The following is a 24,539-nucleotide window of genomic DNA, read 5'->3' as shown; positions in this document are numbered from 1 at the left end:
TTTATTTATTTATTTATGTTTCTTTTTAGTTCTGAGTTGTTTTTAAGCCACAAATTAATGGGGCCACCATGAGTTTTCAGAGAATGAGTTTTACAAAAATCTAAGTGTTTTAAATATTGCAAGGATTTACTTATATATGCTGTATATGAGAAAAGTCCTTACAGTTACAGGGAGGAGAAAGAAAGTATATTCAGGAATTAAATTTTCACAGTTCTCTGAATTCTTATATTTCTCTTGTTGTCCATTTTTCTTTTTTTGTCCTTCATCCACCTCTTCCACCTTTACCCACTGTCTTCATCATCTAGTGCTGCCATAACAGAAATACCATGAGTGGATGGCTTTAACCAAGAGAAATTTAATACCTCACATTAAAGTAGGCGAATAGTCCAAGGCATCAGCTCTAAGGGAAAGTTTTCTCTCTCTTTCGGCTCTGGAAGAAGGTCCTTGTCCTTAGCCTTCCCATGGTCAAGGAGCTTCTCAGGTGCAGGGACCCTGGGTCCAGAGGACATGCTCTGCTCCTGGTGCTGCTTTCTTGATAGTCTGAGGACCCCAACTCTCCGCTTGCTTCCCTTTCCTTTTACCTCTTGCGAGATAAAAGGTGGTGCAGGCCACACCTCAGGGAAAGGTGACCTGAGTGAGGGTGGTGTTACAATCCCACCCTAATCCTCTTACAGTAAAATTACAATCACAAAATGAAGGACAACTATGCAATAGTGGGAATCATGGCCTAACCAAGTTGAGACACACATTTTTTAGGGTCATAATTTAATCCAAACCAAATCAAACTTGTCACCATCAAGTTGATTCCAACCCATACAGACCCTAGTTGATATTAACTCATAGAGACCCTATAGCATAGAGTAGAACTACCTCATAGAGTTTCCAAAGACTAGTTGGTGGATTCGAACTGCTGACCTTTTGGTTAGCAGCTGAGCTCTTAACCACTATGCCACCAGGCCTCCTCTTGATACACAGTCCACCCTAATACACCACTGTGTTAGAAAAAGGTTTTGCTATTCTGAAATAAGAACTTTTTACTATACTTTTGTGTTCGTGGTTGCTTTTGATATGTCTTTAAGCACTGAACAGTTAACTCATACCCATTAAAAACCCATTGCCACTGAGTCTATTCCAACTCATAGCGGCCCAATAGGGCAGAGCGGAACTGTGCCATAGACTTTCCAAGGAGCGCCTGGTGGATTTGAACTGATGACCTTTTGGTTAGCAGCTGTAGCTCTTAAACAGTACACCACCAGTGTGGGAGGGGTTTAATTGATAACATGATGTCTGGGCTCCAAGGGAGATGGAATGGATGTGCAGGAGAAGGGCATGCAGAGTCAGCCTGTATAGTCCCCTGAACTCTGTTCAAGATCATAACACACCTCAGTAATCACTTGAATCTAAACATACAACTTTAACAGTTGATGTAAATGACTTTACACATGAATTTTGGAACGCAACTATTTCTCGATGGAAGTTTCTTCAACTAAGCTGTTTGTATTCCCTTAATAATTATGAAAGCTAACATTTATTGTGTTCATTCTGTGTGTAAGGCCTTTTTCTAAGTGCCTTGTGTGTTTTATTTAACCTGCGTAACAACCTTTTGAATAAGACCCATTTTAGAAATGGGAAACTGAGGCAGTGAGAGGTAAAGTAACGTGCCCAGATCAACCAGCTGATAGATTGAGTTAGGATTTAAACCCAGGCAGTTTGTTTCAGAATTTGCTTATGTAATCACTGTACATGACAGCAGTGAGCCCTAGTGGCTGTGTGGCTAAAGAACTTGGCTGCTAACTGAAAGGTCAGTGGTTCGAACCCACCAGCCTCTCTGCAGGAGACAGATGTGGCAGCTTGCTTCAGTGAAGACTTACAGCCTTGGAAACCCTATGTGGCAGTTTTACTCTGTCCTTTGGGGTCACTATGAGTTAGAATCGACTTGATGACAGTGGGTTTTGGCACATAATACTAATGTGCAGTGTATTCTGTATGCCGTGTATATGTTCAGAAACTAATTTTCCCAACATTTATGCCATATATAGATTACCAATCCAGTTGCCGTTGAGGAGATTTTCACTCATGACGACCCCGTGAGTTTTCAGAGTAGGACTGCCCTCCATACGGTTTTCAATAGCTGTGACCATTTGGAGGTAGATTGCCAGGCCTTTCTTCCAAGGCAACTGAGTGGATTTAAACTGCCAACCTTTCAGTTAGTAGCTGAGCACTTAACTCTTTGTGCCACCTAATACATATATATACTAGGAGGTTTTCCTCCTTATTTGTACTTTAATGTTTTGTAGCCTCTTATGAATACTTGTTCCTGGCAGTGAACTAGATGCTAAAGAACAGAATAGGCACATGTAACCCTCTCTCACCTTCTCCCTCCCCTCTTGCACAGAGATGAAATGAAAAGGAATTAATGAGGACAGATTATTGGATTAGGGCCCACACTCAGGGCTCTAACAGCATGGGGAGTTTCTCCTGTCACTTCAGTTCTTGTTCAGGAATTGGCACCTGCTTTTTGTGAATCACAAAGACCAGTGCTTTATATCAAGCCATTTAGATTTGGGGTATGGAGCAGTGACTTAAAAAAATTAAATTTTATTTTCAGAGATTTTTTCTATTAATTGTTTACATTTATTTTAATTGTATATTCTGAAACCGCTACAAAAAGGCATGAAATAATTGTTTAAATTTTAATTCGTATGGGTCAAAATGTATGTTAAACTACCTATCGTCGCCTTCACAGTCGTTGTTATGTTTGAGCCGATTGTTGTGGCCACTTGTTACCAAGTATGACTTTCTTCTCCAGGGACCGATCTCTCCTGACAACATGTCCAAAATATGTGAGATGAAGCCTCGCCATTCTTGCTTCTAAGGAATATTCTGGCTGTACTTCTTTCAAGACAGATTTGTTCATTCTTTTGGCAGTCCGTGGTATATTCAATATTCTTTGCAAATACCGTAATTCAGTGCCTTCAATTTTTCTTTAGTCTTCCTTATTCATTGCCCACCTTTCGTGTGCGTATGAGGTGACCGAAAACACCATGGCTTGAGTCAGGGGCACATTAGTTTTCAAGGTGACATCTGTGCGTTTGAACACTTTAAAGAGGTCTCTGGCAGCAGATTTGCCCAATGCAACGTGTCGTTTGATTTCTTGACTGCTGCTTCCATGGGTGTTTATTGTGGATCCAAGTAAAATGAAGCCCTTAGTGATGTCAACATTTTCTCCGTTGTCCTGATGTTGCTTATTGGTCCTGTTGTTAGGCTGTTGGTCTGTAGTCTTTGATTTTCTTCAGTAAATGCTTTAAGGCCTCTTCACTTTCAACAAGCGAGATTGTATCATCTGCATATCTCAGGTTATTAATGAGTCTTCCTCCAATCCTGACGCCTTATTCTTCTTCAGACAGTCCAGCTTCTCGGATTATTTGCTCAGCATACAGGTCGAATAGGTATGGTGAAAGGATACAATGGAGATGCACACCTTTCTTGACTTTAAACCATGCAGTATTCCTTGTTCTGTTTAGATGACTGCCTCTTTTTCTGTGTACACGTTTCTCCTGAGAACAATTAAGTGTCCTGGAAATCTCATTCTTCCCCATGTTATCCATAATTTGTTATGAGCTGGAGTAGGTCTCAGAAATAATGTGCCATTTCTTCCAGTTGGTCCTGCACGGCTGCCTGCTTCCCTAGGTGGTAGCAAGTAAGGCCTGTCTCAGAAACACTCCCCTCCTCACTAAGCATGATTCTTCACACTGCTCCATCTTCTTTCCCGTGTGTGTTTCCTGCCCTCCTCAGTGGCTGGGGAAAATGATAGTAGTCCACTATGAGATTTATTCTTTTATTATACTTTATTTTATCATTTGTTTTTATAACATAGTTCCGTTAAAATCAAGGGTAATAAAAATGTTTGTGTGATGGAAGTGGATAATCCCACCCATTGTGTCCATCTAAAGTTTCATGAGAAAACTGTGCCCACAACAGAGGGCTCCCACTCCTCTGGCTCACTGTATTTTCTCCTTGTTTATTTGCTCTTCCCTCTTTCCTGATGCATGCATGGGACCACTGAGCTTCAGGACTCCACAATTCTGCTTTTCATACCAGTGTTACTGTAATCTTGGGTTCATGGGCTGCCTTGCCACAGATTTACTCATTCTGTTTCTGTTGATTATTTCATTACTTAAAAATCTCTCATGAATTTTTCCAGAAGTACATTCTATTCCTCAAAAACTTGGAAGCAATGGGAAAGTATGCAATAAATAACAAGAAAACATACGTAATGCATAGAATAAATTACTAACGTTCCGATATGTCTGTTATCTTACTTACATTGGCATGTATGTGTGTTAGAGTCTCTGGTTGGTGCAAATGGTTAATATCTTGAGCTGCTGACAGAAAGTTGGAGTTCAGGTCCACCCAGAATTGCTATGAAAGAGAGGTCTGGCAGTCTACTTCCGAAAACTCAGCCATTGAAACCCCTATGGAGTACAGTTCTACTCTGGCACGCTGGTGTCATCATGAATCAGAACTGACTCAATGGCAACTGGTTTTATGTGTGTATTAGCACACACATTTATGTATATTAACACGGATATTATATCCTGATATTTTCATTCATCATTAGTCTTTTCTCATGATAATTTTTTTTGTTTTTTTTAATGAGAGCATTAAATTACTTTATAATATTCTGTGTGCATGTAGTATATTTTTTTTAACAATTTGAACTATAGTTGCAATAATAAATGTGCATGTTTCTAGTAATCTTCAACGTATACTTACATCTTTTTAACATACATCTCTGCCATTAAATCTCTTTGTTTAATTATTGTTTAACACTCTTTACGCCTAAGAGATGGTCTCAGAAGCAGCCCTGATCAGTTTTTCTCCCTCTTACTCATGAAGCTCCTTAATGTATCCCAAGGTATCAACTACGAAGGATTTTACGTACTTATCGTTTATTTTTCATTCAGTCAGTATATTCCATGGGCCAGAAGTAGTCTATGTTATGCAGATACAGTGGTGAAAGGTACACACTGCCCCTGTCCTCATGAAGGGGACAACCCAGTGCAGGTGGGAGGGGCACTGGGGAAATGCAGCTGAGAGCAAGGACAGACAACCCTCCAGGAACCACACTGGACTTCAGAGAGGCTTGTTGGCTGCTGTTCACCTGGCAGGCTTCTAGATACCCGAGTACCCTTGGGCTTGGTGCCTGTTCCTCTCTCTATTGACACCCTCTCTCTAGGATGCCTCAGTGAGTTTACTGCTGTCTATTTGTAGCTAAGCATAGAGAGATAGTATTTCCATCCATTCAAACTCCTCCTGGGTCCAGACTCATATATTCAAATGTGAGCCTAGCTCTCTGTATTGACCTCTTTAGGCATTATAATGATACATTCCTCATATGGCCATCATGAAAAGCAAACATGAAAGAAAAAGCACAGGAGTGCCTGGCACCAGTGTAGGTACTCAATGAACATTAGCTGTTGGTATTATCCTTGACATCCCCATGTGGGGTGAAGTTTTATTACCTGACATCTCCATGTGAATATCTAACACCTGTACCATGTTATCTAGGCTATGAAACAATTCTTGGTTCCAACCACCATTCTTTTCTTATCCATGAATTTCTCAAGGCTTTGGTGATGGGATTGTGTGTTTTTCCACACAATGGACTTGATTAGGAATGGTTGGCCAGGTCCTACACAATAAATTGCTCTAGCATTCCTTTGGGTGACCATTGAGACAAGTTTCAGCCAACGAATGTAGCAAAGAATTGGAACCACTCTCAGCTGTTCATGCGAGTACTCTCAATCCAGAATATCTGGTAAGTCGACTGTTAGGGATTGAATTGTGTCCCTCCAAAATGTCTGTGGAAATCCTAACCCCTGTACCTGTAAATCTGACCTTGTTAGGAAAGAGGGGGCCTGCTTTTATTATGTGAATGAGGTCATACCAATGTAGGGTGGGTCCTAAGCCTAACTCTTCTTAGTTATAAAAGGAGCAGAATACACACAGACTCAAACAGGTGAAAAGGAAGACAGACAAAGAAGACAGATGCTTCTAGAAGGCCAGGAACACAAATGATTGCTGGCATCTACTAGAAGCTGAGGTAGACAAGGAAGGACCTCCCACTACAGCCATGCCCTGAATTCGAACGACCACCTGCTAAACTGTGAGAAAATAAATTTCTGTTCTTTAAAGCCATCCAGTTGTGTTATTTTTTGTTATGGAGGGACTAGGTAACTAACACACATAAGACCCGTTCTTATAAGTTCAGCCCAGTGCAGAATAATTTTCTTCCCTCCTTGGTCTAGACCACCCGAACCTGCTCTTTCCCTATCAGTGTCCTTTGCTTTCACCTAAGAGCTATGACAGAGTCAGCTTGATGCTGATGCATTGAAATTTCAATTTATTTTTTATTTATGATTACTATTAATTCCGGTATTTTCTACAGTTTTCAATGGAGACAGTCCTATAATCTATGAATAGCAGTTATACTTTTTCTCTTTTTGTACTAGCTTACACTTCCGGTGTTCAATGTTTAATAAAAGTAATGATAGAAGCACCCTTATTTTATTGTTTATTAATTTTAAAGAGAATGTCCCACACGTCACCATGAACTATCATGCTAGTTGTAGTTTTCCACGTTCGGGAACTCCTTTTCTGTTCCATATTTGCTCCTAGTCCTTATCTCTCCATGTGATTGGATTTTATCAACCTGCTTTGCCCCCATCTCTTGAGGTGAGCATATGTCTTCTCTTCTTTCACCTATGCATGTGGTGAATGAAATTACTAAATCTTTAACGTTCACTCAAATTTGTATGCCTACATGATCATGGCATGTTACGTGGTTTATACTTTGCTGGATTTCCTTTGCTGGCATCTTACGTAGAGTTTTGCATCTCAGTTACTGAGTGTGCTTGTCCTCTAACTCTTCTTCTACCATCCTTCTCTAATTTGTTATCATTTTTAAACTAGCCTTAAGGATCAAGTTAGGGGAGTATCTCATGGTTTTCTAATCTCTGTTGACTATGTACAAGATTAAAATGACTGTTTCTTGCATGTTTGCTGGAACCTGACTGGAAACGATCTAGGTCTGCCGTTTTCTTTTTAGGGAGATCTTGAACTACTGACCCATTTTATTTAGTGGTTAAAGGCATCTTCTGGTGCTAATTTACTTAGAAAAAATTCTGATGCATGTTCTAGGTTGCTCGAATCTCATCTTCAAATATTGATTATCAGGGCTTGTAGCCTCATGCAAGGCAATTCATCAATCCCAGATTTCCCCAAAGTCAGGCTCTGCAACTCTTCCCGGTACCAAATTCCCTCATTTAAGACTTATTTGCAAAGAGACAACAGTATGCTATCTACGCGGTTGTTTATCCGCAACTTTCTTGAGTCCATAATGTGAGGATACAGTCTTCTAATACTTTTTTTGTAATTGTTCTCTTTCTTATTTTTTTTTTTTGCTTTTTTCACTGCCAATAACCTCCCCCCCCCGTCTAGTAGTTTTAAAGTTGTGCGTTTCAGGTTCAAGTCTGTAATCCAACTGAGCTTCTGTGTGTGCTGCATGTGTACATCAAAAGAACACGCTTCTAGAAGCAGAAAGCAGGCAGTGCGACTGTTGGGTGGTTGGCGGGGGAGGGGGAGGGGAGCTGCTGCTCAGAGAGGGCTCCCAAGGGAGGCACGAGATGCCGGGCTGCCCACTGCAAGCCCACAGGCTCCAAGGAGGAGGAACCTGAGTGCGCCATGAGCCTTTTGAGACAGGCCCAAGCCCACCCAGCCGGGTGCTAACCTCGCATCCGCCAGGCTTGCAGGTTCCACCAGGACTAGGGAAGCCTAAGGCCAAGGAGGGCAAGGTCTAGGGTCTGGACCTGAGAACTGGTTCTGCCACTTGTGATCGCAGCGCTTATGCTGGAAAGGAGGGCAGAAAGCATATCGCAACGTGTGTCCGGACGATGACCCAGAACGGGGGAGTTGTGGTCACCCACGGACTCTGGGTCTGCATATGGAGGCCCCCAGGGTGCAATTCCAGGAGCAGAAGGCAAAGCCACAGAGGCCAAAGTGCACCTCGCCGATGCTTCCCAGGGGCATTGCCCCAAATATGGGGAGCAGTCCCTCCTCTGGGCTAGGGACTTTGTTTCCTCCATTGTCATCACTGACTGTGAGCAGACTCTAGTCTATGCAGACTAATGAGGAGTTATCAAAATGAGCTCCAAACTCCAGATTTGAGTTAAGGATCATAAATTAACACAGAGAAATACGACTTTAGCAATATGTGACTGTTTGAAGCCCAAGTTGCCTTAAAACACGGAATTTCAGTCTTTCAGCTCCTCTGCTAATCTAGTGACTAAGAACAGGATCTCACTGGAGCTCAAAGATGTGGGGCACTGGGAATACTCTGGGTCTGTCTGCTCACGGCTGATTGCCTGATCCCAGTTTTATTATACAGCTTAAATACAGACCAGAAGAGGAGTTTGGGGCTTGACACCTGACGTCTTAACACCAGTTCCTGTTTCTTGAGGAAGGAAGAGGTAAAATAAATCAGCGTTTACTGTGTCCTTCTCCATCCCCGGAAGTCTTCATGAAGACCCTCTCAGGTAAGGATTGACAGGGAGTGGCTTGGTTTACTATTTGACTTTGTCCTTCAGTCACTTTGTTTATGTCCTGCATGTAAACTATTATGCATTGACAGAAGCATTCTAATTCTTATGCAGAAGGACTAGACCTGCTGCAGAATGACTATATTGTGCCTCCCTTGGGCACCCCTGTCTGCGCAGCACCCCCCACCCCCAACTGCCCAACCGCCTCTCTCCTGGCATTCTGCTTCTAGAAGCATGTTCTTTTGATGCAGAGATGCAGCACACACAGAATCCCAGCTGGATTACAGACTTGAACCTGAAGACCTTATGCAGAATGACTATTTATGAACCCCTAAGCTTTTTTTTTTTTAAGCTTAGTACTAAAGCAGGTACTTACTCCTCAGAGAAGGCCCTGGGGGAGGTTGATACATGCATTCCCCAGTGCTCCTGCTGCTCTAGAAGTGCCTGAAATGCCTCTCTGGGAAAGGCCTTCAGATTAGGCTCATGGCCCACGTGGGAATTCAGGCCTATTTTTCTGTTAGAACATCTCATTTCGCTCTGAAAATTTTATTATCCAGTTTATTCACCAGACATGAGTACAGACATCTCATATTTTCAAAATAATCCCATTCTCTAATACTAATTTGCCACCAAGAGTATATTCCAAAGTGTTTCCAATAGGCTAGCAAGTCTATCCAAAGAGGGGAGTCCTGCGCCATGTTGTGCAGTGACAGCAGGGTTGGCGTAATATGTTTACCCAGATACCTACCACTTTTTAAAAAATTTTTATTGTGCTTTATTTGAAACTTTACAAAGCAAATTACTTTCTTGTTCAGCCATTTATACACAATTGGTTTGTGACATTGGTGGCAATATTCATGATGTGTCAATATTCTCTTCTATGCTCCAGTTCCCCGTTCCCATCCGCCATGATTCCTGTTCCATCCTGCCCTCTTTTCTGTGCTTTTGGGCAGGTTTTGCACCTTTGGTCTCATACACACGATTGAACTAAGAAACACTTTCTTCACGTGTGTTATTGTTTGTTTTATAGACCTGTCTAATCTTTGGCTGAACGGCAAACTTCAGAAGGTACTTTCGACTTTGTTGCTTTCCATAATTCCTGAAATTCCAAGTCTACCACCTGAAGAACTTCCTTAGTGTTTCATTTAGAACAAGTCTGGTGGCGATGAATTCTCTTAAGCGTCCTTCACCTGAGAATGTCAATATTTTTCCTTTACTCATGAAGGAAATAACAGCCTATAGAACACTGGGTTAATGTTTCTTTTCTTTCAGTGTTGAAAAAATGTTGTTTTCACAGCCTTTTGGCCTCCATGGCTTCTGATGATGAATACAGAGTCATTCCAATGGTTTCTCCTGTGTGAAATGAGTTGTTTTCTCTCTAGCTTCTTTGAAGATATTTTCTTGGTCCTTGTTATTCCACAATTGACAGTGAGGCATTTGGGTGTAAAATTATGTGAGTTTAACTTGTTGGAGTTTGCATAGCTTCTTGAATCTGTAAGTTTATGTCTTTCAACAAATTGGGAAAGTGTTGAGCCAGTATTTCTTCAGATATTTTTTTCTACACTATATATTTTCTCTACACCTTATGGAATTCCAATAAATAAATGTTAGGTATTTTTGGATTTTTTTGAGGCTCTGTTCATTTTTTTTTCAATATTTGTCCTCTGTTTTCAGATTGGATATTTTCAATTGAACTATTTTCATCTCATTGATCCTTTTGTCTGTCAACAGCATTCCGCTGGTCAAGTGAATTTTTTATCTCTATTTTTCCTGTCTAAAATTTTCATTTGTGAATGGTTTCTATGTATTTTTCTATTTTTCTAAGGTGTGACTGTTACTTCTTTGAGCATGGTTAAAGTAGCTTTTTAAAGTTTTTGTCTATGATTCTAAGACTATGTCTTACTTCAATCTTACAGAAAATGTTGATGTTGTTTGTTTTAGCAATCACTTGACCCAGTTATGTTCAGGCTGCATGTTCTTTCCCAACTTCTGGATGCTGTGGCTCAGATGTCAGTTCAGATTTTGAAGACTTTGCAATGATATTTGGATGTAATCTATGGGAGTGTCACTCAGTCTGGGACCTTGTTGGTGTTCTAACCCATAATGCAGTTCTCAAAGGATTGATCTACTTCTTGGGGTCAGAGGAAAGCATATGCAACTATGGGAGTGGAGGGGGGTATGAAAAACAACTTTATGGTATCCCTCTCTTGAGCCACCTGGTCTCTGTCTCTCTGAGGCTCTCTGATGTCTGAGCAGCTACCTTCCTGGTCCACTGGCAAGAATGTTGGGCTTTAATCTCTTCATTCTGCCGTGCAATTAAGTGACTGGGTCTGCCTATGAGGCCAAATAACGGTAAGATGGAGAAAATGTAACAGAGATTCCTCTATATTATTTCGTCCTTATATACTTAGGTCAGAGAGAAGGCACACTGTTTCTGGTGATACTTCCAAATGGGTATGGAGAAAAAGGCATTAACAGGTCGATAGCTGCATACTAGGTGTTATGGATTAAACTCTGTCTTCCCAAAATGTATATATCAGCTTGACTAGGCCATGCTTCCCAGTATTGTGCGATTATCCACCATTTTGTCAGCTGATGTGATTTTCCAATGTATTGTAAATCCTACCTCTATGATGTTAATGAGCGAAAATTTGAAGCAGTTATGTTAAGGAGGCCGGGCTCAATCTACAAGATTAAGTTGTGTTTTAAGTCAGTCTCTTTTGAGATATAAAAGAGAAAAGAGCAGAGAGACGGGGGACCTCAGTACCACCAAGAAAGAAGTGTCAGGAGCAGTGCATCCTTTGGACCTAGGATCCCTGTGCTGAGAACCTTCTTGTCCAGGGGAAGACTGGTGACAAAGACCTTCCCCTAGGAGTGACAGAGAGAAAAAGTCTTCCCCTGGAATTGGCACCCTGAATTTGGACTTATAAAGCCTCCTGGACTGTGAGGGAATAATTTTCTTTGTTAAAGTCATCCGTTTGTGGTATTTCTGTTACAGGAGCACTAGATAGCTAAGACACTAGGTACCAGGAGATGTACATTTCCCAGCTCTTTCACTCCCAGGGACACTATGACTAAGTAGCCATTGCCATAAATCCATGTGAGCAGACTATTCTGATTACTGCTTTGACTCTACTGTCTGTTATGGTAACCACACCCACCTTGTCTTTGTTCATTGAGTGCCACCACTTGGCTGTTACCACCATGGGGTCCAGTCAACTGCATTGTAGTTAGGTGTCTTAATTCAGTTAGGGCAGTTCTCACTGTGGACTCTTACTTACATAAAATAGCAACCACAGAAGTCTTCAATAATGCTGGGGCTTGCTGCACAAATTTGTACCTCACTGCTATGGTAAAAAGAGAGCCCTCTGGGCACTCCGTGTGTGGGTCTGTGGGTCCAGCCTAATAAATCCATTCTAACCTGCCAGTTTCCCTCAGCCTTTGGTTACCTTCTCCTACAGTATACAATGGCAGATCTGCCATTTCCACTTGATTTATTGTAGGCCACCACTTAATCCATGCTTCAGTAAACCAACCAAATAAACTATGAGATCCTTTTCTAACCTCTGAAGCTGAAACACTGAATGAAGAATCTATGCTTCCTGGGTCTATATCAATAAACTTAGACTAATCCACCTTTATGTTGCTTGCACCGTTATCCCACACCCATAATAGCCATTCCCACACATATTCACCAGGTTTCTGTATATATATATTAGAAAAATCAAGTAGTTCTTTTGGAGTTTAGCATACCTTCTCCTGGGTCACACTTCATAGTTCACCTTTTGGGGCTTGTTGGGACTGAAGTCTAGGTATAGGTCTAGAAGCAAAAATGGGCAGTGGCAGTGGGATGTTCAGCCGTGTCTTATAAGACATCTGCCTAAGGTGATGCCCCAGGCAATGCCCCAGATACCACCCCAGGAGATAACTCAAACAAGACACTTCAGGCACAGCTGGGGTAATCTCATCAGATGGAGGTGGAAGGGATAATTGTTTTACTGGGAAGGGTGCCTTAGCGGCAGAGTTAGAGAATCTCTTCAGATGGGAGTAAGAGGTCTGGTTCTGTTAGGAAGAGCGATTCAATAGAAATTGGAGGTTCATTGTCCCCCGCTTCCTGTCTGCCCATATGTCCTCATCCTGAGTTTCAGGATCCCATTTCTTCCCAATCAGTGCCCTCACTCTAACTTCAGACACCATTTGAGGCTGGATATTCAACTAGCGCTTTAATTCAGTCACTCTTATGATAAGAATCTGAGTTTATTTTTGGCAGCATTAGCCTTGTTACTATAAGAAATATGGTTTTCTTTCTGGGCACAAGTGGCAGCTTTCAGATCTTGTATGTGGTGCTTCAGCTTTGAGCCCATTTCTTTCATTCACCAGTGTGGCTAGCAAAAGCAGGACTAACCAAGCAGCTTCCTTATTATTCTTATTCTGACAAAATTATAGAAAAGTATCAAATATGTAATCAGGCAGAGCCTTGTCTCTCACAAATATTTGATCCAGTGGTAGTAGTATTTTGCGTATTTCTATTGTCACCTCCCACCATGGATTAGCAATAGCCTGTTTACTACTGGAGACAGTCATCAGTGCCTTTAAGACTAGCCAGACTTGAGAATCAATTCAGAAAACTCATCCTTAAGATTTGGTTCCTCTAGAACCACAGTAGGTACCAAATGTCTTAGCCTGGGATCTCTAGAGATGCAAAACTAGTGAAGAGAATATATATATATATATATATATATATATGGAAACCCTAGTCGCATAATGGTTAATAGCTATAGCTGCTAACCAAAAGGTTAGCAGTTCGAATCCACCAGGCGCTCCTTGGGAACTCTGTGGGGCAGTTCTACTTTGTCCTGTAGGGTCACTATGAGTTGGAAACGACTCGATGGCAATGGGTATATATATATATACACACACACATACACGCATACATATGTTAGTTGTGGCTGTTAGATGCCATCGATCCTGTGTAAAACAGAATGAAACACCACCTGATCCTGAACCATCCTCACAATCATTGCTATGTTTGAGCCCATTCTTGCAGCCATTGTGTCAGTTCATGTTGTTGAGCGCCTTCCTCTTTTTTTCTGACCCTCAGCTTTTCCAAGCATGATGAGCCTCTCCTGGGACAGGTCCCTCCTGAAAATATGTCCAAGGCACGTGAGACGAAGTCTCGCCATCCTTGCTTCTAAGGTGCATTCTTGGTGTACTTCTTCCAAGATGGTTTTGTTTATTCTTCTGGCAGTCCATGGTATATTCAGTATTCTTTGCCAACACCATATTTTAAATGAATCAGTTCTTCGGTTTTCCGTATTCATTGTCTAACTTGCTCAAGCATGTGAGGTGATAGAAAATATCATGGCTTTGCTCAGGCACACCTTAGTCCTCAAAGTGACATCTTTCTTTCTCAACACTTTAAGGAGGTCTTTTGCAACAGATTTGCCCAATGCAATACATTGTTTGAATTCTTGACTGCTGCTTCTGTGGGCATTGATTATGGATTCAAGTTAAATGAAATGCTTGATGACTTCAGTATTTTCTCTGTTTATCATGGTGTTGCTTACTGGTCCAGTTGTGAGAATTTTTGTTTTCTTTATGTTGAGGTGTAATCCATAGTGAAGGCTGTAGTGGTTGCTCTTCATCAGCAACTGCTTCAAGTCCTCTTTACTTTCAGCAAGCAAGGTCGTATCAGCTGCATATCATAGGTTGTTAGTGAATCTTTCTCCAAAACTAATGCCATGTTCTTGTTCTTCGAGACCAGCTTCTCAGAATGTTTGCTCAGCATACAGATTGAGTAAGTATGGTGAAAGGATACCACCATGACACATAACTTTCTGATTTTAAACCACAGAGTATCACCTTGCCCTACTCAAATGACTGCCTCTTGGTCTACGTAGATATTCCGCATGACTACAGTTAAGTGTTCTGGAATTCCCATTCTTTGCTAAGCTATCCATAATTTGTCATGAGCCACACAGTTGAGTGTGCTTGTATAGGAAACAAAAATAGGTAAACATCTTACTGATATTCTCTACTTTCAGCCAAGATCCATCAGACATCAGAAATGATATCCCACATTCCATGTCTTCCTCTGAATCCAGCTTGAATTTTTGGTAGTTGCCTATCTGTGTACTGCTGCAACTGTTTTTAAATTATATTCAGCAAAATTTTTCTTGCGTGGGATGTTAATGACATTGCTCGATAATTTCCGCATTGCGTTGGACCACCTCTCTTTGAAATGGGTACACATGTAGATCTCTTTCAGTCATTTGGTCAGGTAGCTGTCTTCCAAATATATTGGAATAGTCAAGTGAGCGCCTCCAGCACTGCGTCCCTGTGTTGAAACATCTCATTTGGTACTCCATCAGTTCCTGGAGCCGTGTTTTTTTGCCAATGCCTTCAGTGCAGGTTGGAGTTCTTCCTTCAGTACCATCAGCTCTTGATCCAATGCTACCTCCTGAAATGGTTGAATGTCGACCAATTCTTTTTGGTGTATTGAGTCTGTGTATTCCTTCCGTCTTCTTTTGATGTTTCCTGTGTTGTTCGATATTTTCCCCATAGAATCCTTCCTTCAGTATTGCACCTAGAGGCTTGAATATTTCCTTCAGTTCTTTCAGCTTGAGAAATGCCAGGTGTTTTCTTCCCTTTTGGTTTTCTAACTCCAGATCTGTTCACATTATTATTATCATACTTTGTCTTCTCCAGCTTCGCTTTCAGGTATTCTGTTGAGCTCTTTTACTTTATTTTTCCTTCCATTCTCTTTAGCTACTGTACATTCAAGAGCAAGATTCAGAGTCTCTTGTGACATCCTCTTTGGTCTTTTCTTTCTTTCCTGTCTTTCTAATGACTTTTTGTTTTTTTCATATATGATGTCCTTGCTATCATCCCACAACTAATCTGGTCTTCGATCATTAGTGTGCAGTGCATCAAATCTATTCTTGAGATGGTCTCTAAATTCAGGTTTGATATACTCAAGGGCATACTTTGACTCATGGACTTGTTTTAATTTTCTTCAGCTTCTACTTGAACGTGAATATGAGCAACTGATCATCTGTTCTGCGGTCAGCCCCTGGCCTGATTCTGACTCATGATATTGACCTTCTCCATCATCACCTTCCACAAATTTGATTCCTATCTATTCTGCCTGGAATAGTTCATGAGTATAGTCACCATTTATGTTCCTGACGAAAGGTATGTGCAATGAATAAGTCATTGGTCTTGCCAAATTCTATCATGTAAGCTTCATTGTCATTTCTATCATCAATACCTTATTTTCCAACTGCTGATTTGTCTGCTTTGTTTTCAACTTCGCATCCTAATTACGTAATTATCAGTACATCTTGATTGATTAATGCATCACGTTTGATCAGTTTCAAACTGCGGAACTTGGTAAAAACCTTCAACTTCTTCATCTTTCACATTCATGATTTGTGTGTAAATTTGAATAATAGTCTTATTAACTGGTCTTCCTAGTAGGCCTGTGGATATTATCCTATTGTTCGTAGTGTTCTACTTCAGAAAAGATCTTGAAATGTTCTTTTTATCGATGAATATGATGCCGTTCTCTTCAGTATCTCAATCCTGGCATAGTAGAACATATCATTGTCTACTTTAAAATGTCCAAAACCAAGCTATTTCAGCTCACTAATGCCTTGGATTACTGACCTTTATGCATTCCATTTCATTTTTGATGACTTCCAATTTCCCTAGATTCATACTTCCTTCATTCCACATTCTGATTATTAAAGGATATTTGCATCAGTTTCTTCTCATTATGAGTTGTGCCCATCAGGAAACGTCATTAAACTGGGATCTACTTTGAGGAGGTAGCTCTTCCCCACTTGTATTTTGAGTGCCTTCCAACCTAAGGGGTTATCCTCTGTCATTCAGTCAGACAGTGTTCCAGTACTATTCGTAAGATTTCACTGGCCAGTTTTTTTTAGAAATAGATCACTAGGTCCTTTTTCCTAGTCTGTCTAAATCCAGAGCTCCACTCAAACCAGTCTACCATGGGTGAACCTGGTGGTATTTGAAATACCGGTGGCATAGCTTCTAACATCACAGCAACATGCAAGCCACCACAGTACAACAAACTGACAGAAGAGTGGTGGGAGTTAAAAATAAGAAGAACCAAAAAGAGTGCTTCTTCCATGTCTGCTGATTTAGAGGAACCATGAAAAATTGTCAAGTGAAGAGTGATTCAGAGGAAAACATGGGTAGAATGTGACCTAATTTCCATAAAAACAAACAAATGAATGTACTTACATGTGTCCAAGCAAAAAGAAGTGTGTAAAAGGGTACATATGTATCTTTGGACACTGGACACTTTGGGGGAGCAGGTACAATATAATTATGTGGGGATGGCTCTTATTATAACTTCTGTATACAAATCTCTGTTGTTAAATGTGTTATAAGAATGTAACATCTTTTAAAGTTTAATAACATCATACGTGTATGTGTGTGTATTTGAAACATTTTTTTTTTTTGACTATTTTATATATGTGTTTTTTAGTTATCTAGTGTGGCTATAGCAGAGATTCCACAAGTGGATGCCTTTAACAAACAGAAACTTATTCTCTCACAGTTTAAGAAGCAAGAAGTTTGAAGTCAGGACACCAGCTCTAGGAGAAAGCTTTCTCTCTTTGTGGCTCTGGGGGAAAGTCCTTGTCATCCATCTTCCCCTGGCCTAGGAAATTCTCAGTGCGTGGACGCTGGGTCAAAAGGACCTGCTCCACTCCAGGCACTTCTTCCTTGGTGGTATGAGGTCCCTCTCATTTCTGCTCACTTTTCTCTTTGTATCTCAAAAGAGACTGACTCAAGACTCACCCTTATCCTGTAGATTGTGTCCTCCCTCATTAACCTAACTGTCTCTAATCCCGCCTCATTAACATCACAGAGGTTAGAATTTACAACACATAAGTAATCACATCAGATCACAAAATGCAGGACAACCACACAATACTGGGAATCATGGCCTGGCCAGGTTGACACACATTTTGGGGGACACTATTCAATCCATAACAATAGAGAAAACACTGTCTTCAATGCCAGATTCAGAGACTTTTATCCATTTGTGAAGGGCAAACACAGAAATTGAACAAAATTCAGACCAGCGAATTATTGCTTGCTCTTGTAACTAATGAATTCTTCTGGTCTCTATGCCTCGAAATGGCCAAAAAGAATTCTGTGAGGATTAATTCAGTTATTGCTAAAACATCTACTGCATTTGCATGTCTACAGGTAAGGAAGAATGCTTGACACTGTCTGTGATTCATTAAGTAACACAGGGACCCTTAGACTATTGTTCTCCTTCTCTGATATGTCACTATCACCTTCTCCCCTTGTTGCTCTCCTGAAAAACCCACACTTGTATATTCTAGGCTTTTATCCAGGATTGAATTTGCAGGAAGTTAAAGATATATCTTTGAAAGATAAAGAAGACTTTGGCCACATTGTCTTTAGACAGTCGAACTTCCCAGCCAACCTCTGTGCAGGATGGGAATTCACAATCCCTCCTACTCAGTACCTCTGAGCAGGACGGGATTTCTGTTTCATTGTCAGGAGAAGGCGGAATTCACCCCTCTTCAGAAAACTTACTTTCCTTTGCCTCAAACTGTCCCTCTCAGGATCTGTCACGGTCACTCTGAGAAATTCACATGGGCAGCCTGTATGGAAGTGCCCATCCTAGAGGCCCTGCCCTCCCTTCCTTGCTCCGTAGGGCTTCCTCTGACACTTGGGGTCGCATCTCCCAGGGAGTACACACCTCTGGCACTTCCAGGGATTCCAGGCCCTGGGATACTGTGGATGGGACTTGGAACTCAATCTGTTTCTTCCCATCCTCACCTTTGATTATCTGTGTTCTGTCTTCACCAGATTTAGGAGGCCTTGTCTTCTCTTTGCTCGTTTCATCTCAGTCAGGCTTTTCTATTCCAACTCTCTGATCTCAGAACAGATCAGGTTAGACCACAGAAAAGAGAAAGACCAAGCAAACATCACTGATCTGTGCAGAAGCTGCTGGGAAGGGATTCGATTCTCATTGGTTTAGGGTTTTATGCCCACTGCTCACCGGCAGGCAGGTTCCCCCCAGAGTCTGGCTTCTGTCTGCTACCTTGTACTACAAAGAACTCAGTGACGAGCCCACCTTCACAATCACACCTCCCTTAGAGCTATCTTTGCAGAGGCTCTTTCTCAGACTTCCATGTCCCACTGAAATCCTATTTCTCTTTCCTTACAGACATTATGCTCATTCTCAGGGCCCTGAGACCTCATCTGCAGGTAAGTCTTGTCCTCTTCTCTCCTTGGCGGGGGAAGCTTTTGAGTGGGCCTCATGTCTTCGGACAGCTATCCTGGGGCTTCTTCCACCCTGGTGCCGTAGGGCTGCATCTCTCTTTGTACTAGAGGGGGCGTGGAAGGGGCACAAGGCTAAAAGAGGATGGATTTTCCAGGTGAGGTGAGTTTAAGAAGCTTGAATGAACTTCTTCCCTGAAGGGTGCATATTTTGCAGTCCAGACATCCTGCTTCTCTCAGTCTAAGAGTCCTAGCACGTCTTCAGGTGCTTTCTCCTTTGACCCTGAGGCCATGCCTGCAATCTCTGCAGCCAGGCCTCCCACATGTGTAGCAGCACCAGTAGGTGTGGTAGATTCTTCAGCCCCTGTCTCCTCCTCCAGATGCTCCTGGAGGTGCCTGGCTCTTCTTGCCAGGACTCCAGGATGCTGACCAGGGACTCAGTGTTGGTTAAAGGATGTCGGCCAGTGACCACGTGTCCTCATTTCCTTTGAAGGCTTAGGCTAGTTGCCTGGGCAGAAGACAGCCAAGGTCAGTCTGAGCCTAGACACCTAGTGACCTGTGACACTGCAGCGAGTGACAGGTGTTAATTTCCATGCTCAGGTATCCGCAGGTGGCGGATTCAGAGTGGTCGGAGGAGAAGTGTAACTAGAGATCACACACTCATGAGGGCACGGGCCCAAGGTCAGGGAAAATAGCTGAGGTCGTGGAGCTCTAGCGGAGCCAGTCTAGGGCACAGGTCTCCCTCCTGTATGTGGCAAAGAGGCGATCCATGTGCCGCCTTCTGCAGACTCTGGACTTCTGGGGCCCTGGTTGTCCGGATTTCGGCCTTGTCTTCGGAGAAGTGACGTGCATGCAGTGTGCCACCGGGGGCTGTGGCCCAGCAGAAGCAAAATCTTGACAATGGGGGCTTCAGTTGACTTTGCCTGTGCTCTCCTTTGGCTGAGTGACATCGTGTGTTTCCTAGCAGGTGAAGGCATTCGTGGAGAGAGGCGGTTTCCGTGCGTGCAGGCAAAGTGTGTGCTGAGATGAGTCGCTGGAGACTGGGGTGGACTCTTCAGACCCAGGATAGGCCTCTGGCAGGTATATGTCAATGTTTTCTGCCCATGGCACTCACCCGGATATTTGCATACAATGTTATCAGTGGAATTAGTAGTCTCCAGAGAGGCTGCCACATGTCAGCAAGCTTCACCTGGCCAGGTCCGCCCAGGATGTAGCTCCCCAATCAATCACTACTCTCTAGACCTTCCAGATAGACTAGCAGATCTTCTCTGCCCATGGGCAACCAGTAGAGCCAGAGGCCTTCTCTCTTTGCTCTTTCGTCTCTAGGCATTCTATCAGGCATTCCAAGCTGTGAAGTGCCTGGGAGGAGAAGGAAGAGATTTCAGAGAATGAACACATACAGAGAGACAGGCAAGAGACGGTGAGTGGGGATGTCTTGCCTACTGATATCCTCAGGAAAGTGGGAAAATTGGACCCTGGCCTGCTATGACAATGCCCTGAAGCAGTCCGCACCAGGGGCTCCCTTGTGCCTGCATAGCCTTTCCCAGGGTGTGCTCAAATCCTGTGGCCACTAGGTGTCCTGGGTCACAATGGAGGGCCCTGTGTCATCTGCCTGTTGGGCTGGATCTCTGCCATTGGCTGAGTCTTGTCACCAGGCCCATCATAAGCTCTGCCCACTCTTCCTGTGGGGGGACTGTCTCCATGGTGATGGCAAAGAAGCCTGAGTTCCGCCCACCTGGCCTTGACTTCACCTACCTGGCCTGCTGACCCTCACTCAGACCTCTGTGTTGATCAAAATGAATGTCCGCCAGTGGCCAGGTGTCAGCATCTGGGATAAAGGATTGGGGACCTTGCCTGGGGCAGAAGGCAGCCTAGGTCTGTGGGTACCTGGAAGTCTTGTGACTTCTGCCGCTGCTGCCAGTGACAGATGGTGACTCCCACACTCACATATCCCCTGGTGGCAGAAGGATAGTGATGGGCGGAGAAACATGGCTCCGGAGCACACTTTAAATGCGGCACCAGCCAAAGGCCAGGGCAAGGAGTGGACGTCGTGGAGCTTAATTGCAAGCCAGTGAAGGGCCCAAGGATTTCTCCTATATGTGGCAAACAGGTCATCCGTGTCCCCACGTCCATAAACCATTGGACTGCAGTGCCAGACTGCCAGGATTTCGGCCTTGCCATTGGAGCCCGTCCACATACGCTGCGTTGCACCGGAGGCGGGGACATGTAGACAGCAAAAATTTGGAAAATGGCATCATCTCTTCAATTTCCCTAGCATTGGCCTTTTTCAGTGGCATGCTTTGTTTCCTAGTAGGATAAGGCACTGACGGAGAAAGGCAGGAGTATGTGTGTAGGAAAGGTGTGTGCCGAAAGGGTGACGACGTTGAGACCACGTTGGGATCTTTAGTCCCAGGAAAGGCCCCTGGCAGGTGTGGGTCAATGTTCTCTGCTCATCCGAGTTGGCGGGGGAGGTTTTCACCAAACAAAGCAGCAGAGGAATTATTCGTAGCCTGAGAGGTTGCATCTGCCCACAAGCTCCACCTGGCCAGGGTCCGCCCCTACTGTATTGCCCATGTCAATCAACAGAAGCTAAGACCTTCCAGAGAGACTACCTGCTATTGTCTACCCACCGGGAAGCGGTCCAGCCAGAAGCCTCCCCCGTTTCATCTCCAGGCTCTCTGTCAGGCCCCTCATACTTGTGATGTGTCTCAGGGGTAGAAGGAAGAGATTTCTCTGAATGAACACATCCAGAGAGGAGCCATAGATGCTGAGGAAGGGCGCCTTGTCTACTGATATCCTAGCGTAAGTGTAAAAGAGGTACCTGCCTGCTGTCCCAGTGTGTCGAACGTGTCCACATCAGGGGTTGGCTACTGTAAAATTATTCCCTGGTGCCCTCGATTTTGTGGCCAAAGACACGAGGGGCCGTTGTGTGTCCATGGGTACAATGGAGGGCTCTGCGGAACGGGCTGGTTAGGCTGGACTTCTCCTATTGGCTCAGTGTTTGTGACTCGTCCCCGTCAGAAGTTCCGCCCAGCCTTCTGGTGGCTGTCTCCATGAGGATTGGGAAAGAAGCCCTAGGCCCCGCACTCGGCCTTCACCTGGCCTACCTGGCCTCTTTACCCTCATCTAGACCGCTCTGTGCATGAAAGAAAGGATGTCGGCCACTGACCAAGCATCCTCATTTCCTTGGAAGTATTAGGCTCCTTGCGTGGGCAGAAGACAGCCAAGGTCAGCCTGAGCCTAGACACCTAGTGACCTGTGACACTGCAGCCAGCGATAGATGTTGATGTCCACGCTCAGGTATCCGCAGTTGACGGATTCAGAGTGGTCAGAGGAGAAGTGTAACTAGAGATCACACACTCATGAGGGCACGGGCCAAAGGTCAGGGAAAATAGCTGAGGTCGTGGAGCTCTAGCGGAGCCAGTCAAGGGCCCAGGCCTCCCTCCTGTACGTGGCAAAGAGGTGTCACCTTCCGCAGAGTATGCTGCCACCCGCAGACTCTGGACTGCTGGGGCCCTGGATGCCCGGATTTCGGCCTTGTGTTTGGAGAAGTGACGTGCATGCAGTGTGCCACCGGGGGCTGTGGCCCAGCAGAAGCAAAATCTTGAAAATGGGAGCTTCAGTTGACTTTGCGTGTTCTCTCCCTTGGCTGAGTGCCATCCTGTGTTTCCTAGCAGGAGAAGGCATTCGTGGAGAAAGGCAGATTCCATGTGTGCAGGCAAAGTGTGTGCTGACATGATGAGACCCTGGAGACCAGGGTGGACTCTTCAGACCCAGGACAGGCCTCTGGCAGGTATGTGTCAATGTTTTCTGCCCGTGGCACTCAACCGGGTATTTGCATACAGTGTCATCAGCAGAATTAGTAGTCTCCGGAGAGGCTACCACATGTCAGCAAGCTTCACCTGGCCAGAGTCCACCCGTGATGTAGCTCCCCAATCAGTCACTACTGTCTAGACCTTCCAGATAGACTAGCAGATCTTCTCTGCCCATGGGCAACCAGTAGAGCCAGAGGCCTTCCCCCTTTGCTCTTTCATCTCTAGGCTCTCTATCAGGCACTCCAAGCTGTGAAGTGACTCAGGGAGAGAAGGAAGAGATTTCAGAGAATGAACACATACAGAGAGAGAGGCAAGAGATGCTGAGTGGGGATGTCTTGCGCACTGATATCCTCAGGAAAGTGGGAAAATTGGACCCTGGCCTGCTCTGCCAATGCCGTGAAGCAGTCCACTCCAGGGGCTCCCTTGTGCCTGCATAGCCTTTCCCAGGGTGTGCTCAAATCCTGTGGCCACTAGGTGTCCTAGGTCACAATGGAGGACCCTGTGTCATCTGCCTGGCGGACTGGATCTCTGCCATTGGCTGAGTCTTGTCACCAGGCCCATCATAAGCTCTGCCCACTCTTCCGGTGGGGAGACTCTCTCCATGGTGATGGCAAAGAAACCTTAGTCCTGCCCACCTGGCCTTCACTTCACGTACCTGGCCTGCTGACCCTCACTCAGACCTCTGTGTTGATCAAAATGAATGTCCGCCAGTGGCCCGGTGTCAGCGTCTGGTATAAAGGATTCGGGACTGTGCCTGAGGCAGAAGGCAGCCTAGGTCTGCGGGTACCTGGAAGTCTAGTGACTTGTGACGCTGCTGCCAGTGACAAATGGTGACTCCCACACTCACATATCCCCTGGTGGCAGAAGGATAGTGATGGGTGGAGAAACATGGCTCCGGAGCACACGTTCAGTGGGGCACCGGCGAAATGCCAGGGCCAGTAGTGGACGTCGTGGAGCTGTATGGCGAGCCAGTGAAGGGCCTAAGGATTTCTCCGATGAGGCAAAATGCAGATCAAGCCAAGGAACACAAAGATAAAGCAGCTGAAGAAATTAAAAAGGTTACTCAAGAACATAATTAAAAATTTAATAAGCTGTAAGAAACCATAGAGAGACTGCAATCAGAGATTGAGAAGATTAACAATAAAATTACAGTTAGAAAACTCAATAGAAAGTAAGAAGAGCACAATTGAGGAATTGGAAGGCAGAATTACTGAGATTGAAGATCAAACTCTTGGGACTAATATATTTGATGAGAAAGCAGATAAAAGAATTTTAAATGAAGAAATCCAAAGAATCATGTGGGACTTTATCAAGAGAAATAACTATGAGTGATTTCAGTACCAGAACAGGGAGGGCTAACAGAAAATACAAAGGGAACTGTTGAAGATTTGTTGGCAGAAAACTTCCATGATATCATGAAAGATGCTCATCGAATTCCACATAAGGTAGATCTCAAAAGAAAGTGACCGAGACACATAATAATCAAACTTGCCAAAATCAAATATAAAGAGAATTTTAAGAGAGGCTAGGGATAAAGGAAGTCACCAACAAAGGAGAGTAAATAATAAAAAACTTGGACTACTCAGCAGAAATCATGCAGGCAAGAAGGCAAAGGGATGACTTACACAAAATATTGAAGGAAAAAAATTGCCAGCCAGGAATCAAACCATAACCCTGGCCCTCTGGCCCTCTGGCCCTCTGGCCTTAGCCCTCTAACTCTAGCCCCTAAGCCCTGAGCCCCAAAGCCCCTAAGACCCTAAGCCCTTAGGTCCTAACCCCCAAGGCCCTAAACTCTAACCCTAACCCAAACCCTAACGCCTATACCCTAAACTCT

General features: G+C 43.8%; 1 long non-coding RNA gene across 3 annotated transcripts in view; it reads left to right on the top strand.

The window, feature by feature from the left end:
* Positions 1-23,018, top strand: part of LOC135229365 (uncharacterized) — a 170,209-nt gene extending 147,191 nt beyond the window's left edge. The window contains exons 1-5 of one of the 3 annotated variants that reach the window (XR_010320148.1): positions 5,317-8,597; positions 15,620-15,794; positions 18,838-18,878; positions 19,855-20,310; positions 22,568-23,018. This is a non-coding gene — a long non-coding RNA (uncharacterized LOC135229365). Of the gene's footprint in view, positions 1-5,316; positions 8,598-15,619; positions 15,795-18,837; positions 18,879-19,854 lie in introns of those variants that run through there. The other 2 variants (XR_010320147.1, XR_010320146.1) reach the window with 2 other exon arrangements.
* Positions 23,019-24,539: the final 1,521 nt, after the last annotated feature.

This window comes from Loxodonta africana, unplaced genomic scaffold (genome assembly GCF_030014295.1).
Source record: "Loxodonta africana isolate mLoxAfr1 unplaced genomic scaffold, mLoxAfr1.hap2 scaffold_29, whole genome shotgun sequence".
In the NCBI taxonomy this organism is placed as follows: Eukaryota; Metazoa; Chordata; class Mammalia; order Proboscidea; family Elephantidae; genus Loxodonta; species Loxodonta africana.
The sequence above is the reverse complement of the archived record's forward strand: the minus strand, read 5'-3'. Positions and strand labels throughout refer to the sequence as shown.